The 20222-nt window shown below is 41.5% G+C and overlaps 1 long non-coding RNA gene across 2 annotated transcripts in view; it reads left to right on the top strand.

The window, feature by feature from the left end:
- LOC112551066 overlaps nt 1-20222 on the top strand; it is a 104411-nt gene that overhangs the window by 64104 nt on the left and 20085 nt on the right. For both annotated transcript variants that reach the window (XR_003095209.1, XR_003095208.1), the window contains exon 2: nt 5772-5832. This is a non-coding gene — a long non-coding RNA (uncharacterized LOC112551066). The remainder of the gene's footprint in view (nt 1-5771; nt 5833-20222) is intronic.

The following is a 20222-nucleotide window of genomic DNA, read 5'->3' as shown; positions in this document are numbered from 1 at the left end:
TTTTTCTTCTCTGTAACTGCAACTGAAGCAAGCTTTCCAGCCTACACCACTGCCATCTCGGTGTAAGTAAACAATCTTTTAAACTACCGATACGCGTCCGTGCCTAATTCCAGAGCGAAAGCCACCCCTCTCCGCCCCCGCGTGCCCGGGCTGCTGGCCACAGCCCGCGTGCAGCGCGAAAAAGGGCTTGGGGCGCGCCCGGCCCGCACACTTCTCAAGTAAGCAGAGCCTTTTTTCCCATTTTTTTCTATTCTTTTTCTGGATTTTTTTTTTAAGTGATGGTGTCTGGGGTTGTGGGGGTAGCCCCTCAACATGGGGTTCAGACCCCCAACACAGGATTTGGCACTCTCTGGCCCCACCCCCCCCCAGCTGCTGCAGCCCCCCAATGGCTGCCCCATCCATCCCATCCCCCCTACTTGCCCAGACTCCCCCAATGGCTTCTCCACCCAGACCCACCCCCCCAAATTGCACCCCCAGGCCCCCAAGGCTGAACTCCCTTTTGGGGGGCCAAACCCTTTGTGTGGGGGACAAAACCCCTGTTGGGGGGCTGAATCCCCTGCTCGGGGGATGTAGCTTCTGTGTGGGGGCTTAATCCTCTGTTGTGGGGCTGAACCCCTTGTGTAGGGGCTGAATCCCCTGTTGGGGAGACCATCGCCCTGTGGGAGGGCAGCAAAATATATATTCATGAATTCATGAAACCTCTATTTAGAGTTTACTTTATTATTATGATAAGAGACTTGCTTTAACACTGTAAGATATATCAATAAAACATTGTCCAACTGACTGCTGTCTCTGTCTCACTCTCTCTCTCTTTATAGTGGTCTTTTGTTTTACTTGTGGAGGAACATGGATTTGGGGGTATTTTAGAGAGTGATTTGGGGATTTTTTTTATCAGGGATTTTTCAGTTTTCCAATAGGGAACATCAGAATTCCTGCTAGGGAGGCCAGTGGCAGGACCCTGTCTGCTCAGAGCTCGCACCTTGGACCCATCTGGCTGTGGCTGACCTCCTAGCCAAATGGGGCGAGGAGGACATGCTTTGGCAGTTCAAAGCAGGCCACCACACCCAGAACATCTTTCGGGTGATAGCTGCCCAGATGGCTGGGCAGGGGGCACAAATTGCAGTAGTGCCACACAAAGGCCAATCCTGCAACTGCAGTCCACTGGCAGCTGGCCCAGGGGGGCAGATGCCTCTACTGGCTGTGCAGTCCCCATCTGATTCTTGCAGGTGCATAGCAGGTCACAGCCAAGCAGCAGCCCCCACTGCCAGACTGCTGCAGTGGGTAGAGGGTACAGGGAACTCTCAGGGCTGTTTCAGCAGTCCAGGTGGCACAAGGGGTAGTGTTCACAGGTACCAATTGGCTGGGCCCCAGAAGCTCCTGAGAGCTGGTAGCCCTAAGCTACTTGCCAGGGCGGCTTTTTATACTGCTGGAGCCAGGACAGGGCAACTTTTTATACTGCTGGGGACAGCACAGGTGCTGGCCCTGGGCTCTAGCTCCCCCTGGATGAAGATCCGGGAGGAGCCAGGCAGGGTTATTTTGCCCCAAATGACACAATTTGCTCCACAACAAAGTGCATGTCTGAGCATGTGTGGTAAGGCAGAAAGCCCCGGATCAAATTTGCACCTCTTCTATTTGAGCTGCTGCAAGCGCATATGCTTGCATGTGTGGACGCGCCCTATATGTTCTAGGATTGTACAGAGATACAAAGACAAATCTCTGCTTTAAATTGTTTGCAGTGTGAAAAATATAGAGATGAGGGGTAAGGGAACAGGATACAACATCAGTTCAGATGCACCATATGTACAACAAAAAGTAAATCAGAGTTTTCTTTTCATTCTCTTATTTTACAGTTCCTCTGGCTGGCCCTCCTTGAACAGCAATATCCTTTGTCAAGATAAGTCACCTCTGTCACTCAACCTTCATGTTTCTGAAAACAGTCAAGGAAACAAAGACCTGGAGGCTTAGATGACCAGTCTACAGCAGGGAATAGAGCATCATGCTCATATATATTCTTATTTGGTAGTTCACAGAATCTCTGCTAAGCACAGAGAAAACATATTTTCATAGTACCATGACAAATTATGATCATGTAAGCTGCTAATGCTGGCTGAATGGTCAAAAAAAAAGGAAAAACTAACAATAATATCAATACAATTTCACAAATGTAAATTGCAAGGATCACTGATAGTTTGAGAATCATCATGTATAAGTTTGAGGGTTAAACTATATATTCTGACAACAGGTATGAAGCCTGAAAGTGTTACTCAGGCTTCAGGGTCAGAAGGGACCTAAACACATCATCAGGTCTGACCCCCTCACTTAGCACAAAACCATTACCATCCTACTGGAAGTTATTTTAATATTAATAAAGGAGCTCCAATAAGGGAACAGAAACAATACCATACATCTTAAGCAACCAGTTATTTAACACAAATATTGGTTATCAAATAATCTCCTTTGGAAACATCCCAGGCAAAGAACTGTCTACAAACACTCATTGAATATATTTGCATAAAATCAAGGAGGAGAAAAAAATCTAAAAACATCTGAAAATTTTGTGACATAGTAACTAGTCAAAGGACTACATTAGAAAATCTTTTCAATGATCAATCTCAATTATATTTTAAAGTAATTGTTGAAGTAGTTAAAGTTGCCAATGTAGTATACATTATGGTTGTCACAACCCAAAGGGTGTGATTTTTGTTTGTGTGTGCTTCGGCATTGCTAAATTGTCCCCGCTAAATTACAGCTTCTTTGCACGGTGGAGTTTTCTGCTGCAAAAGAGAACCCCGGTGCAAGGGAGAATTTCCCGCCAATTTGAAGCTTTCTTTGCAGGGTGCATTTCTTTGTTGCAGCACAGAAATGCTCGTTGCAAAGAGTTCCCGCCATTTGTATGCTAATTCGAGTCCCATTATTGGCCAGTTCTAAATTATTCACACGTGGCAGCTAGTGATTGGCTTGCTAGCCGTATAAAAGGCTTGAGTGGTTTCCGCCCAAGTTGGAGGACTCCACGAACACCGGAGGAGACTTCACGCTGTGTGAAGATCTCGGATCCTTCCGGCCCCAGCACATTTCAAGCAGGCACCAGAGGTTTGATCAACCTCTAGCCTCTCCCTGTCGCCGATAGATTCCCAGACGTATCCCTTCCCGCGCGCAAGAGAACCGGACCCACGGAGCCTAGCAAACTTTGTGTGGATGAGTGAACAGGAGAACCCACGGAGCCTAGCAAACTTCGTGTGAGCCCTTACGACTGGCCTCAGAGCTCTTCTACCCGGGTTCGAGTCCTGCAGGTTTATCTTCCGGTCGCCGAAACCCTTTGCGACGTACCCTCGTATTTTGTATCTTCCAGTCGCCGGAAACCCTTTGCGATGTACCCTCGTGCCCTGCAGGTTCGAGTTTTGTTTTGTTGTCTGTCTGTAACCACAACTCAAGCAAGTTTTCCAGCCTGCACCACTGCCATCTCGGTGTAAGTAAACAATCTTTTAAACTACTGCTACGCGTTTGTGCCTAATTCCAGCTCGACGGCCTTCCCTCTCCGACCTGACGTGCCCAGGCTGCTGGCCACAGCCCGCGTGCAGCGCGAAAAAGGGCTCGGGTCGCTCCCGGCCCGCACAATGGTCTCCTTAAATTTCATGGTATTGACATAATAAGTGGCAAAGATATGATGGCAGTTAAGGTGTCTTGCTACAGATCCAAAAACATGAGTTTTAGCTGTGCTCTGTACTTCTGTTGAATATTTCACCCAATTGACCTGGCTGTAAAATGGGCTCTCAGAAATGAAAAGCTGGACCTGATGGTAACCGCATCACTCTTATGTGGACCATTGACTGTAGAACCTGGTATTCCTCAACTTAGATGGGAAGGTTGATTTGAGCAAATTTTTTACATCGTAGTGATATGTCCTTTTGCTATAAGAACACAAGGGTTTCCCAAAATGCATGCTGAGGACAAGAATGCCCACCAGGGATTAAAAATAAAGACAGTTCAGCAGTTCTGTCCAACAAGGGCCACTGGAACACATATATACAAAACAGTATATTATACCATAGTCAAAAATGTAGTTTGAACTAGCAAAGAATTACAAACTATGACAATCATGAGGGCCCAATTTAAACTGAGACCCTGTCCAGCTTTTAATTCCCTTAAATGTTCATGCCTGAAAACCTTATCAAAACCTGGTTTGAGCTCCCCTAAGTAGATATATATTAGGGCTGTGTGAAGCTTTGGTGGCCAAATCTCCAAATCCAAATCAAATTAGAGGGCCCTTTAATCTCTCTGAATAGAATCGGAACCCTCTGAGAGATTCAGAAAGATTCAGAAATTAGGACATAGACACAGCTTTAAATGTTTTTTTTACATACCTCTAGGTAGCAAGGGCTTGTGAGTGCTGCGATGCTGGGGTTCATGGAGTGTCCCACAGAAGCATGGGAGGCTCCTCAGTGCACTCAGCAGCAGACCCGGAAGTGGACCAAAAGCACTTCCGGTTCACTTCTGGGTCCTCTGGGGAGCATTAGGGGGGCCGCCCCCACGCCCCCCTGGCTTGGTGACTGGTGCCTCCTGAGTGTGTGGGGGGGGGGGGGGCCCCCTGGCTCCCCCCCCCCCCCATGGCTCCCCCCCATGGCTGATCACTGAGCTGAGGAGTACTTCTGGTCCACTTCCAGGTTTGCTACCGAGGACATTGAGGGCCCCCCCCCGCAGTCCTATGGGATGCTCCATGCGCCCCAGCATTGTAGCAATCACAAGCCACGCTAGTACCTTGAGGTATGTAGAAAAATCTTTTAAAACTGCGTCTATCTCTGAAGCAGCATTGAATCTTCAGATTTGAATTCAGCCGAATTGATTCAGGGACAGTGATCTAAATCAATTAATTGAATAACTGTCCCTGTTTTGGGCTGAATCCAAAATGAATAGGGCCCGCTTCTCACACCTGTAATATATAGGATGTGCAGTGGTACTTTAGAGTGAAATTACTATTTCCAAAGCCATTGTCACTGTTGGTATGATCCTGCAGTGTTAAGGCTATTAAACAGGTTCTGAGTGCCTTGAACTCTCACTAACTTAGATCTTCCCAACTTGTAGGATCAAAGAACCCTAACTAGTACTTTAGTATGCCCATTATAATTCACTGAGACACATGGGGGCAGTACTGCCTGGAGTGTTCTATTGCCAATGCTACCACTAAGTCTCCCGGGTAAGTCACTTAACCTCTCTATGCCTCATTTCTCCTTTATTTAAAGGAGGATAATAATAGTTTCCAATCTTTCTGAAGTGCTTTAAGATCTTTGGATGAAAGATTTTGTATAAGTGCAATGCATTTGTTAATTATTGCTATTAATTTAGAAGTTTCATGCTATTTAACACAAGTGGAATCGCACTGTGTCTGCGTTTCTTTATGTTTCTGTTACACAGTTGTAGCTAGGATAACAAATAGGTATGGGATCACCTGGTTACCAGACCCATAGCCTACAGAGGAACTCAAGAGGAAGCCTGAACTTTGAAACTCATTTTCCTGCCACCTGGGTCCAAAAAGTTCTGACACTTGAATCTTAAGGGCATATTGCAAATCTCATCTTCTTTCCCAGGCTTTTTGGAGAGTGTGAAATCTGTATGTCTTTGGACAAGACACTGTCTGTATGGTAGATGTGTAAATAAATAAATAATTTATCTTTGTTAGCCTGCCACATTATTTGCCATATGTCACCAAAATGCATCTGAAGGGGAACTTTTATGCTTATCTGGATTTCTCTTCTGTTTACATCTGTTGTTAACAGGTTCCATAGGGGCTTCAAGAATGGACCTTAAGCCTGGAGGTAGTAGAATCATCAGCAGAAGGTAATGAGAATGGCTGCACCCTTGGTGTCACTTGTGTGTGCTATGTGCAACAGATGCTCTTGTAACAGCTGGAAGGAAACAATTAGCACATCAAGAGACATGTTATAGTGTCACACTGCAAAGTCTTGAGCAACTGAGACCACAGGCTTCAAATATCCAGACAACTAAATATATTTAAAGAGACATTGTCAACTTGAAATCTAGTCAATTAAAAAAAATTGAGTTAAAACTAATTCTAGATACTACACCTGCCTCTGAGTCTCCCAACAATGTTGTGCTTCATGCTAGGTACCAGCTTAGTTATTTTTGGTCATAAGAGGCTATATAAATTATAAGACAACAAAGGTCAGAACATAGGACACCAAATAGATGCAATTTACTCTTTGCTCTTTTTAGCTCATGATAGTCTGTGTGGTTATCAGAGTTATAGAAAACATAAAATCAAGCAGCACAAGGTAAAGAATCAGATGTACGGCATTTAGTAAATAAGCAATTGACTTTTCATTCACTTCAGTGGCATTTGGATTAGGTCTTTTATACTGTAGTTATTTTTAATGCTGTACTATCATGGGCCAGAAAGAAATGGAGGATTTTTTCTTTTTAATTTCCATTATTATGCATTGCATGTGGTATTTTCAAAGCAGGGCATTCTTTGCAGCCAGGTGAGTAGGCAAATCATACCTTCATTGAACAAATGCTATGCTTGATCGTATTGTCTCCCCTTTGTCTCAGCAACAAAGTCCCCCCCCCAGGAATTCTGTGAGCCAATTGTGCATATTTAATTATTGACAAGGAGTTTAATTGGATCAGAGCAACAAGAAAAAGTAGAGTAATAAATAAATAAATAGATAGACCTAGCACAGAAGCTCTTTACAGAGTACTCCCAGCCATTTTATTCTTGGATTCAATCTCTAGCTACCTTTAGGTGCAACTTCTTCCAACAATCTGGTTAAACTCTGCTACTCTGACTTTAAAACAATACAACAAAAGAAACACATATCTTAAAGCTCCGTACGCCATGAGGTCTTATATGGAAGTTGGGAAAAATATCACCAGATTTAGAATTATGTGAGTGATGCAGTCTGGGTGTCAATTACAGATAAAACTAAATAATGTAGGTGGCTCCATTCTGACTCCAAAACTCCATCCTGGAATCCAAAATGCACAGGAAGAATAAAAGGTCTAGCTTTTTGCGGTGATGTCAAAATATTGATGGTGTGGGCCAGAGTGCACTTTCCAGGAAGATCAAATGACCTGGCAAGAGAACGGCATCAGAGGACACCACATTGAAAGGTTTTCCACTCTAATTAAGGGTTAGTGTTGGATGGAGTGAATTCCCCAATCTCCCCTCACCCATACCCAAACTGTACAGGATAATCAATTTGTACAGGATAACCTTTGCTTCATGTTCACAGTCTTAAAGACAAATAAAGGATTGGTGGGGAATGCTATCTTAAATGAACCACTACATTCATCCACACTCTATCTACACTTAAAAAAAACAACCAAACAAAAAACCCATACTTTTGCCCTAAAATTAACAGTGATCCAAAAGAAAGATCACATATATTATTAATGAAACATAAAGTACTTTACTGACCATGACTTAAAGGTTATTGTATAAAAATCCATAAACTCACTCTACAACTGTAATAGAAAAAATGAATGGAATGGAATACAATACAAATCAAACCCATATTTCTGCTTTACAACAATTGTAGATAAATATTGTCTAAATTGCATTACTTGGTTTTAGTTTAATGCCCAAATCACTGTTTTTGCCTGAGAAGAGTTCAGGTTTTCAGCGCATCTGTTAAGGGAAAGGAGAGAGGTGAGATTTATGCCTTTTGGAGAAGAGAAGACTTTTAGGTGACCTACTTAGCTTCAGTGGTTTTAGTTACTTGGCAACATATGAAATAAGATAGGAAACAGAATAAATGTGTTTAAAAGCCAACTAAGACATTTTTATGGACAAAGGGGTTAAATGATCCAGTTACAAAGCAGGGAGGTAAGGTTTAAATAAATCTAAAGGACATAATCTTACTGAACATGTGGCCTTTCCCTGACCAGCCATCCTTTTTGTTGTCATGACAAGTTTATTAATTGAAATAAAGAAAATAGTTTTACATGTGCTGGGTAGTATAGAAGCATGTAGAATGCTTGAGAGAGAAATATAGAAACTATGCCAACAATTTCCTCTTTAATTTTATGAGTTTTGTCTGCAGCAGTATGGAGGCAGTTTCCAGTGTGCATCAAAGTCTAAGGGTTTTGAGTGTGTCCCAGGCTATTTCTGTTTTTTCCCCCCCAGTGTTCTTTTACATGAAACTATTTCATCATTTTCAAAGGCAGCTGGCTGCTGATCCTTGACCAACAGTGGTATCTAAGCACAACCACCTTTAAAAATCATCTCCTAAATCTTCAAAAGGGTGCCAAAAGGTACATCTAAACAGCTTCTGCATGTACCAATTCTGGAAATGGGACATTGAAGTTGTCCTAAGGATACTCCCTTGCTACTACGCTCAAAATTTCTGTCTCCAGAATGGCTTAGACCAGTGGTGGGGAGCACCTTCAGGGTAGTTTTCCTACTTCACTTCCTAGCTAGGTGTTTCATGATCGGCTTAAATCATAGCAGTTTTGCTAAGCTGTAGCAGAGAACAGTAGCATTAAAAAGAGATACTATATTTTTAGCCCACAAGGGTTTCAAACATGACAACCAAGGGAGATGCTAGGCTTCTGCAATATAATATGCTAGTAAATAAATGCAGGTTTATCCTGCATTGCCTTTTGCATCCAATCCATACAAGATTGGCCTGTGATTTTTGACTGTTTGAAACAGATTGCCAATGAGGAAAATTTAACTAAGAGGAGTCAAGTTTCTGTTGTCCTGCCACTAGGGAACAGATAACTGGCAAAACCTGACTGCTGTTTTACTGATAAACAATCAAATAGACAAGGATAAAGCAGTGCAAGGCTCTTCAAAAGAGATGGGAAAAAAAGAGAGAGTGAGAGAAAGAACAAGGACAACACATTTTCAGAGGTACAGTTTCATTTAATTTATACAAAGTTTGGATTATTCAAATTTGGATATTCTAGCCCTGTCTCACTTTGAACCTGAAACAGAAAACCTGAGCTCCAATTTCCTGAATTCTTCAGGTAGTCTTCAATACATCTACATAATTTTTAACTGTATATAGCATATTTAACTATATATAGCATAAAAATGAGAGGTGAAAAACCAGTGATTTCTACCAAGAAATGTGTGATGAAGCTTGTAGTCTCTCCTCTCCTCTCCCAGGTGTTTTGACTTCTGGACTGTGATGATCACCTACTTCAAACATCAGTGGTGGTAATATGGCATTAGATTTCTAAAAATTTTAAATCAGCATAGTCCACTGACTTGGGTGATAGTGTACAGTTTAATACAAGTGGAGTGTGTCAGTCATTAGCACTAAGCCTGGCTACTAGTGTGAGGAAGTGTCCTGTACTTGACAAAGTGCATTTCATTTGGCAAATGAAATAGGCCTGTTTTAGGATATTTCTATAATTTCCAGTTTGGTACATCCCATAGTGTGACTTCATTAATATTTGAATAGTTTTATTTCATTGCAATTCAAATGAGATAACTTTCAGCATGTCATTTGTAATGAGCATCTTCTCTTTCACCTTATGCCCAAGTCTGCATTTGATCCTCAAGCATGATGGGATTTATGATAAAACATAAAAAAGGAAAACATTGAGATAGATCTAAAGACCCCTGAAGGGCAAATTTCTATATCAGTAGCAGAAAGCTATGGCAAGAATTGGTACAACTATGCTGAAAAACCTGACAGATATGACTCATGCTGTCTACCTTCTAACATATCTAAACCTAAATGTCAGGAACATTATATTATATGCACAGATGAAATGTTTTCAACCTACACGCAATAGAACTATATTCTCTAGCTTACAAAATTTATGCTAAAATGCTAACTTACTCTGTTACCCCCAAAACCTCTATTTACAAGCTAAGCATGATATTGTCTTTGTATTGTACAGTATGTGCGAGTTAAAATTACATATATATATGTACATATACATAAATAGAGAGAGGGAGAATATACACAATATGAGATATATAGGTTTTGCTGGTCTGAATTTGAAATGACTGCATTACTAACAGGTGGTGAAGCATTTTATTTGTGCTATTGAATTTGTGTTGGTTGTACTGTCTTCTCTTCCAGACCTTGGTTTTAAGGTCCTGCTCTGATTGACTAAAATGATGAAGAATCAATCACAAAATAAACACTATCAAAAATAGCTGTACTGCATCAGCAAAAACAGGACTCTCCTGGGAACTTCCTGTTCCCTTCTCATATCACATCCGCAAACTTAACCCAAACAGGAAGCTCATTGGCCAGATGTAATCTGTCATCTTCAACTGCGTCTTCATGAGACAAACTTTTTCTTGGTTCATGTTTTTGTACAGGTGCATCTTTGTACAGGTGGATGCGGGGGAACTATGTTTTAGTGTAAGGATTTATACTTTAAGAAACCTGTTTGGAATGATTTATCACTGTTATTTATAACAACGCATGGAACAATAACTAATAACCCAAATGATCTACATACGACAGGGGCCTAGACTGTTACTGTCTACTTTTTGCCTAATTTGCAGGAACATAATGTTACTAAATGAGCATGTCTACATGAAAAGTTTACTGTGCAGTTGACTAATCAGCTTACAGTAAACATATTAGCATCTCCATGTGCTGGAGATTAGTTTGGAATAAACTAATTTCTCTAGTAAGATGGAATAAACTAATTTACTAAACATTGTTGGTAATTACGAGTACTATCCTGCTGCAAAGTAAAAAACCACAGCAGTGCACATGTCAATGCTGCCCGGCTGGCTGGGGCATGAAGGTGTTTCAGTGCATGGGTTGCCTGCTGGCTAGTCCAACACCAAAGCACCCTCATACCCCAAAAAGTCCCTCTGCAGCACATTGAGCTGGGGAGAGTAGCCCTAGGTTGGCAGGCTGACCCCTGGGACCCCCTGCCAGCCGTGGCTGTTCCTCCTATGCTCCATGCGCTGCATCTGAATAAACAGCCAAGTTTATTGCTCTAGAGTTTATTCAGGTGCCGTAATTGCACGTGTAGATGTGCCCAATAGTATTTACCATGCAGAGCAACATGTGTCTCACAGGAGAAAAAACTTAAAGCTCAAGGACAGTAATAGCTACTAATATTAAAACCTACAAGAATCACACACAGAAAAAGAGAATTCAGCTATTTTTAATGGGAAATGAAAAGCGAATTCTCATCTGAAGGGATTAAGTTAAATCTTTAATCTCTCCATATGGAAAATACCACCCAAAAAAATTCTCTCAAAATGAGGAAAAAACATTGCAATATTTCCTCAGAGGTTTCTATTATTTTTACCAAAGGATATTTTTATGGTACAATCTTCCAAGACTGAAAGCATTTGAATTTTTTAAACCTTATTGATGTAGGTGAAAGACTTAGTAGGTCTGTTTCTTTAAACAAAGTTTTAGAAACATTGGTGTCTTAGCTACATTTCTAGTACTTACTGTGCTGTCACAGCATTGAGAATAAATAAATCACAAATGACCAGAGCCCTGCAGCACCATCCTACAGAAAGGACTCAGAGTTGTATGCATTAATCATATGACTCCAATTCTGCTTCAGGTAGTGTCTGGCAGGTGCATGTCAGCATAGTAAAAGCATTTGGATGACAAGTTGCACTTTAAAATGAAATGTTTTTAGGGGTATATTCCCCCAGAATGGTCATAGTTTCAAGTTTGCTAAAAATTAATTAAAGCCTAATACATGTAGCTGAAACACATATGCTATCATGGCAAAAGCTGTTTTCATGGGCCCACACAACCCCCCATCTAGTGTAGAGTACAGAAGAGACCAGAACTCAAACCCAAAGAGTACAGCTGGCATAGGGCCAGAGGGAAAATGTTCTTCTGGAGTATCATTCCACTGCATTGTGTAGTTACCATGAATCTCTCCACACTGATTTAGTGTATTAGAAAAGCTGAATAGACAAACTGGATGATCACCCAAGAGCTATACTATGTCAGGAGATTTATCATGTAAAGGAACATGAGTAATAATTAGTGATATCTATTTCACATTAGTGAAATATTGTATTATTACATTACTGAAATATATTGGTTGAGTGCCAACCAGATTAGGGCACTAATGCATTATGCAGTCTAAAAGCTCACAGTGACAGACAATCTCTACCCCCAATCCATTAATAATCTATTCCCATCATTGTCATTTAACTACTCTGATTTTAAGTAATTCAGTTATTCACTGTGGGTACATTTACATGTGGAATTAAAGCAATGTAATAAATGCCAGAGCCGTTTGCACTAGAATACACTGTTCCCAGGTGTGGTGTCTACACGTGTGCCCAGGACAGCAGCACTTTGAGCTGAGGTGGAGCAGCTTTGGGCTGGCAGCAGGCTCAGGGGATCAGCCCCAGGCTCTGGGTGGTGGTGTTGGGCAGTGGAAGGCTGGCTGGGACACGAGTGCCAAAACTGCAGAGCCGTGTAGCTAGGTGGCAGGCAGAAGTCTGGACCCCTGCTGCCTGGGCAGACTGGGCACCATTTATGTCTGCAGTCACCAGCTATCCTTGCTTTCAGTTGCATTTAATTATTCCACCATAGGATAGTACTCTGAGGATAGTACTATCTTATGGCAGAGTTAATTAGTTTACTGCACCCTAATATCTGCACGCATGTAGATTGTGACTGTTTACTGCAGATGTAATTAGTCTACGCTGCAGTAAAGTGAACATTTAGGTGTAGCCTGCATGACTTAGTTTAACTGTCTTTAAAATGGGGACAAATGATACTTTCCCTATTTTCTAAAGTACTCTGTGATCATGGCTTAAAAGGCAGAAGTTTTCCTACTTAAGTGCTAAATAGTTACATAAGTCACATTAACTGAGATTCCTCTAGTATGATCCCATTGTACGAGTGTCATATGGGGTACAGAAAGAAGTGCAGCTCCCTGCTGTAACTCATGTCAGTTTGCAGGAAGTACCATGAGTTACGGCTCCCCCCAGGACCAAACAGGCGCTTGCTATTGGATCCTGGGGGTTAGGATATAAGCTGCAGTTTAGAGCAGCTGCATCTTTGCTGCTACTCTCCCTTAGTAATGCCCTTTCCCCCTTCCATCTCCAATGCTTTTTTTTCAGAATGGGAGGAGGGAAAGTAGGAGGGAGCTTATTTTGGGGGTTGCCTCCTGCTCTACCCCACAGTGCTGGCTGGGCAACCCACAGAGTGAGCCTCCCCCACTTTCCATTCTGAAGACAACATGGGGAGCAGGGCTGTTCCTGGCCATGCTGACAGATGTTAATAAAGACACTCTGCTTTGTAACACCTTCCTCTGAACCTTCATATAATGAGGGTTCCGATTGTCACATGATCTGGCATTTTTAAAGTTCTTTTCAGCTGTGCACTTCTGTCAGTTCATGGCAGTAGTGCACCCCCAGTGACCGATCGTGCAATAGACAATCTTATCTGCCAGAGCCCATGATTACCTCTACCACTCAGTGGCATTGCGGCAATTGATCTGGCTCGTCTGTCATTGCTATTCTGGGTGGATTTTTTTTCCCCAAATATGACTTGTAATATGCTTTCCTATTGTCTTCGATAGACTGCCAATGCAGCTATTGATCTTGACAAATCAGAAGCCATTTCACATATAGAAAGAGAGGGTGAGTGGGTGGAGACATGTTACTATATTTCAATAGTGCCACATGCCTCCTTAGGCAGACCCTTTGCAGAGATATCAGGTAAGATAAAGCATTCTTTATATATTACGTGTAATGTTAGGAGAGCCAAAAAAAAACCTGAAAGATCTTTCCTGTGTCTGCTTGACTCAAGAGGAACTGTTCTTTACATTTATTGCAAGTGATTCCCGTTTTCTCTCAACTGCCAGGGTTACTTTAATGATTCTTTGATGTCTTCTAATCCCATGAGACTTCCAGCTCAATTTACAGACCAAAGAGGTTAATATCAGTGTAGATAAAGCTCCAGAAGAGCATTTAAACTTTTACAAACTTAGTTGAAACCAACTTCACTTCACCATCACATACACCAATGTTATGAGTGACATTTGGTGACAATTTTAAAGGGATGGGAGGATTATACTTTCCATATGGATTTACAAATGTTCCTCACATCTGAGACCACTGGAAAATTGGATGTTTATCTTCCAAGCAATATATACTGTTATTGTATGGCTTGTTCTTTGGGAGCCTTACCATCCTTTTCCTGAGATGCAGGGTTTTTAAGAAATAGGCAAAAGATAAAGTCAAAACAACAAAACAACAATGACAGCAACAAAACAAAAAACAAAAAAAAGGAAACCTCATCCAAACTGATATATAATAATTACAAGTTGCTCCTCTTTGGCCGCATCTACACCAAACACTGACTGTCCAGGTGTTACTGGGCAGTCATTTAGTACTTGTATATACAGGTACTAAATGACTGTGAAGTAACCAGAGTTAGTGCACAGTAGCATTGCTGAATGGCTTATAGGTCTTGCTCCTGTATCTGAAGTAAATAGTCTCAAGTAAATCAGTGGGCTATATCTTCTGATTGCTCCTCCTCATGTGAAGAAACTCAAGAGAGTCCAAAGGAGGGCAACACTTATGATTAGAGGCCTAGAGACCAGATCATACAAGGAGAAGCTGAAAGATTTGGGATTGTTCAGCCTGGAGAAGAGAAGACTCAGAGGGGACTTGGTGGCAGTTTATAAGCACATCAAGGTTGTACATTAGGACTTAGGAGAGCATTGAGTCACCAAGGCCCCCCAGGGGAGGACAAGAACTAATGGGCACAAACTAATCGAAACTTCTTTACAAGTTGAGTGCTGAGGGTTTGAAATAGGCTCCCCACAGAGGTGGTACAGTCATCCACCCTGTCAATTTTTAAAAAGCATCTTGATGCTCATCTTGGTGGGGTCATCTGATCTCAGCAGCCTTTCTTGCCCAAGTGCAGGGGGCTGGACCTGATGATCTGTAAGGTCCCTTCCAGTCCCTAATAAATATGAAACTATAATACCAGTGTGAAATTCAGAGACACTCCAATGATGGAAGAAAGAAACTAGGTAGTTTCATGTCTCAATTGTATCATTCACACCTAAAATCAAAAGTTGCTGCATTTAATTCTTAGTACTAAATTAAAGATGGGATAAATGTATTTTAAATAGGCCAATATATTAAAAATAACATTTTCCTCAATTTCAACACATTTTTATTTTCTCTTTATGGACCTAATCCTGAAATTGTTATGCATTACCATTCTGTAAAAGGGCCATGTTGACAAATCAGTAATGATGCTAGAAAGCTGGTATAGTTTTGTGGTTGATTGTTATCTTAAAATAGCTACTGATTAGGGATGTTGGGGAAATTTCTGATTTTTTTTCTTTTGCCATAAAATGCTTTCTAATTGAAGTAGAACCATTACAAAAATGCATTTTTTGCCAATTTTTTTTTTTTTTTTTAATCAAGAAGCTTTTCACATCTCTACAGAATATGTATGGACTAACAGCTTTGTGGTTGGGACACACATTTGGAATGTTAAAGACTGAGTGCAATTAGCTGCTCGTCTGATTCAGTATTTCTCACCAAATGGTGCTCTAACAGCACTCTAATGATGCAGTAGGGATTTGAATCTGGGTCTTTTGCATCCAAGGTGAGGACCTGAACTTCAGCCTCTGGTTGAGCCCCTCCTGTTGGAGCTGTTCTACTTTGTGTAAATAATTAATCAATACATCAGAGATGCTGAAAGAAGCAAGCCGTTTTTTCTGGGCAGAATCCCTTCCTAGTCTTACCTCTGTAGGCCCTATTACTTCTCTTTACAAGGGCTAGTTCATCTGAGTGACTGTAATAAACTCTGTCTGGGCCTTACACAACTGACCTGTATGGCTAAATGGCAAAAATAGTTTGGTTCAGGCCCCTTATATAGTGAAGCTGATACAGAGTGTGTCTACACCTTAATTAATGTGCCGTAGTTACTGTGCATTAAGTTTAGTACTTGGATAACTAAGTACTAAATCAATACACAGTAGCTTGTGCTACTGGGCAGTAGTACTGGCACACAGGCTTTTTTGCATGCTAACTGAGCAGTAGCCTAATACTACTGCGCAGTAGTGTATTAGCATTAGTTTTGCTCAGCATGCTACTGTGCAGTGTTATTAGGCTACTACACAGTTAGCATCTCATGTAGGTGCATCCACAGAGCAGGACAATGGATGTCTTCCTTAGAGCTTTCGTAATATTGGCAAAACATTACTGAAATTAAAGATAAATCAGGATGACTAATTGGCAAAAAAGGTTGGTTTTCATAATCAATTACAGAAGAGTTAAAACTCTGAATATGAATTCCCCTGAAATTTGGGATGGTCAAACTCTGACTTTATATTTTGTTACTGAAAAATTACTCTGATATTTGGTTCTACAGTTAAGCAACCTGCATTTAATATTGTATCTATGGCAACCCTTTTCCCTTTAGCTTACACATTGTAGCTTTTACCATAGCTTACAGTTCTGACTTAAATTCATCTGTAGTTTACATTCATCTGTACTTTACATGTGGAAGATATCTTTGGTTTTCAAAGACTAATATCTGAAGAAGCCAAACACTATGCTTTGCCCCTGAGGTACTGCCAAATCCAGATATCCTTAGTAAATTACTCCTAATTTTGTGTTGCCCTCTCACCCAATTAGTTGCCCTCTTTTTTTGTAACTCTGAAAGTATTTTTATTAATAATTTTCATGTTCATTTTCCAATTGTGTTGAAAATTGTAGCCAAAATCATCTAAGAATATTGTTCCATGAGCAAGCAACCTTGTAATTTTGAAACCTGCAACTCCATTAAATCTGCAATATAGTACATACCCTCAAAGCCAATAAGGCTAATTCAAAACCTGTTGACAAAAATGGAAATGCTTGACTTGCCAATAATTTCAGTGGGTTATAGATAAAATCTATATGTGAAAGAAATCTTTTTCTTAATCTGTATATACCCCAAAAGAAATAAACTGGATATTTTCACATCTCATTGTACTTTATTATTTGCACAGATTTGTTTCAAAGTTCAAATTTCTAACCATTGTGACCTTCCAACTTGAAGGTGTTTGGAAAAGTCTTAGAACAAAAGATTTTTTGAAGGATTATATTTTTCCATCATATTGACTAATACTTCACTGAGAGGTCTCTCCCCTTGAAATGAAAACAAAACAACACTTTATGTGTTATTAAATGAGCCATAATCTGCTTTCTGAGTAAATCTAGAGTCACTTCTTTTATTTCAGACAAGATATTCCAGACGAAACCAAAAAAATAGACATTAACATTTACCTATAATGTTATCAAATTATCCTGAAGCTTGATCTGTAACTTGGCTTTGTACTCTGTCTCTTGTTTAAACATTTCTTCTAATCAAAGTCCAGAGACAAATTGAGGCATTTCAAATGCATATGGAAAAACATAAGCAGAAAAAACATAAATGAGCGAATTATAATGATTTGTTGTCATATTCAAAACTGGAGGTCTGAATGCAATTTTCCACGTCGTACTGAGACTGACTTTGGAGAAGAAATAACTTCTATTTAAGATGGAGTACTGAAAAGGGATTAATTCATTAGATTCAGGTGGCCACGTCCCACACTATGCTCATTGTTATTACAGGGCCCAACCATTGATGGATCTTCATCTCTCCCTCCTTATTTTGCATGTTTCTAGTGCAGCATTTTCCTTATTTCATTCATAGCGTTATTACATTATGTTAGCAGTCAGCATTTTAATGATGAACCCTACTTTTCAAGAGTTTATAATTATAAGTTATTTTTAAAATGTGTTTTGAGTTGAAATACAGGGTGATATTTCATCATGGAAGCACTATTAGAACAAGTTTTCAAAGTGTTTCTCTGGCCATGTGACATCACTTCAAGTTACTCTGTGTATAAGAAAATGCTGAGGCCAAAGGGAAGCTTCTGCCCCTTTTTGAACCTACTTGTTTGGGCTGATAGTCTACGTAGAAGGAAAAGAGAGAGAAGATAAAAAACCTAATTAAAATTAATACAGGCAAGAGGTCCTTGGCAATTTTACTTGTGCTGGATAATGCAAAATGGGACTATCATAGCTGGAGTTCAAGGAAGACCCTTGGCTGTCAGCAAATATTTCAGGGGATACTCACAGTTAGTACAATAAGTGTAGATTCCCTTTGTTGTACCTGAGCATTTTTTTACACAAGGGAAATGGAAGACAAAGCTATGATGCCAGAATACCAAGCTAGTAAGGGTAACATGAACTAAAATATGCTTTAATAGGTATTGTGTGGATAGTTATGCCTATGTAAAAAAAATGTGTTAGTGTTTCTTTTAGAAAGGCAGTTATTCTGAGCTAAACAAGAATCCAGTCATTTGGGGTATTCCCAGCAAGGCCACGTACCTTTTGTGAGACCCCATTCTGGTAGGGTTTCTGGTCTCCAGAACAAAGTAATAAGATAAGGTTAAACAGACAGCATAAGAGTGAACAGTTCCCATAACAATGAAAAATCACGTTGTTTCTGAGAATTGTTTAAGAAATGAACATGGCCAGAAAATGAAAGTGTAACGCTGGGTACAACACTACCCATGCCCTCACCTGAATAGTCAGATCCTGCGGTACCCAGTAGCCAGTGGCCTTGCTCAGTTCCCTGGGTAGCTGCTGCAGGGTCCCTGAGTGGAGTGTCTCCCCTGACAAGCCCTCTCAGCCAGTCCCAGGCCAGGACTCTTCCTGGGCTTGTGCTAAAGTCCCTCTCATTCAAACCCTGCTGGGGCTACATCACTCCTCCCATTTCAAAGAGGGGTGCCTGCAGAGCAGCTTCACTTGCCCTCAGGGCAAATGGTGTCCCTATGGGGGCAAACTGTCTCTCTCTTCACATTGTCCCTCTTCAGGGCAGCCCTTCCTCTCTCTTTAGGGGAGTACAAAGTGTTGTCTTAAAAATGATCTTCAATACATCTACTTTAATTGAGTAAATGTTCAAATCTTATGTAGGTCCATGGCCCTTGCTCAGCAATGGCCTAACAGCACACTGTTCATAAAGAGACTGACTACAAGGGTACAGAATCCTTGGTATCATTCTGACGAGATCCTAAAGGAGTCATACTTTCCATGCAGATATTACACTCAGCCACACTCTCCATGTAGATATTGTGATTTCTAACTTGAGATATCACTAAGGGTCCTGATTTTTTGAATGCACCCACCATCTAATATTAGACATTTAAGGCAGTGGTCTCCACCCTTTTTAAGTAGATCACCCTTGGCATTTAAAAGCAACCCAAGATGTACTGTGCGCTGCTGCCTCCCCCCCCCCCATGCGCGCACACACACACACACACCCACCCACACACACACACACACACACACACACCCAGCAGGTAGGTCTGTGGGAAGGGAAGGGAGGGGGGTGGGGGCAGATAGAGGCAGAGGGAGAAAAATTTATTTGGAAGTGCGCCTCCCCAGCAGGTAAGTCCCAGCTGGATGGGGCTCCACCCAACTTACCCCTGCTCCTGCCTCTGCAGCACTGTCCCTCACTGTGGGGGCCTCCATCTAGCCGCTGACCCTTCCCTTCCCATGGACTGACCTGCTGGGCTGGGGCATATGCATGCATACACGCGGGCACTCAGCTCCCCACCTCAGCCTTGAATTGACTCCAAGAGGCTCTGAAATCTACCACAAGAGGCTCTGAGGTCTACGGGTGGATCAAGATACACTGTTTAGTGACCACTGCTTTAAGGGTATGTCTCCATGGCTTCTGTGGCACAGTTGACCGCACTGTCAACAAGCACACCATGTTCACTCATTCTGGCTCTGTACCCTCCAAAGCCAAAACTGTGTCAGTAAAGCTGCCCCCTTGTGAGGGGCTGAGTGCACCCCCTCCTGTGGCTCTCAAGCATGCCAAGAGAAATGGCTTCCAGATTTGACCTCTGTGAAACAGGAGCAGGTAAACAGGGCATGCTCTTAGAAAGTTAGCTCGTGGGTGCCATGGGAGTGTTATAGATTCATAGATTCATAGATGTTAGGGTCGGAAGGGACCTCAATAGATCATCGAGTCCGACCCCCTGCATAAGCAGGAAAGAGAGCTGGGTCTAGATGACCCCAGCTAGATGCCTATCTAACCTCCTCTTGAAGACCCCCAGGGTAGGGGAGAGCACCACCTCCCTTGGGAGCCCGTTCCAGACCTTGGCCACTCTAACTGTGAAGAAGTTCCTCCTAATGTCCAATCTAAATCTGCTCTCTGCTAGCTTGTGGCCATTATTTCTTGTAACCCCCGGGGGCGCCTTAGTGAATAAATATTCACCAATTCCCT

This window comes from Alligator sinensis, unplaced genomic scaffold (genome assembly GCF_000455745.1).
Source record: "Alligator sinensis unplaced genomic scaffold, ASM45574v1 scaffold408_1, whole genome shotgun sequence".
In the NCBI taxonomy this organism is placed as follows: Eukaryota; Metazoa; Chordata; order Crocodylia; family Alligatoridae; genus Alligator; species Alligator sinensis.
The sequence above is the reverse complement of the archived record's forward strand: the minus strand, read 5'-3'. Positions and strand labels throughout refer to the sequence as shown.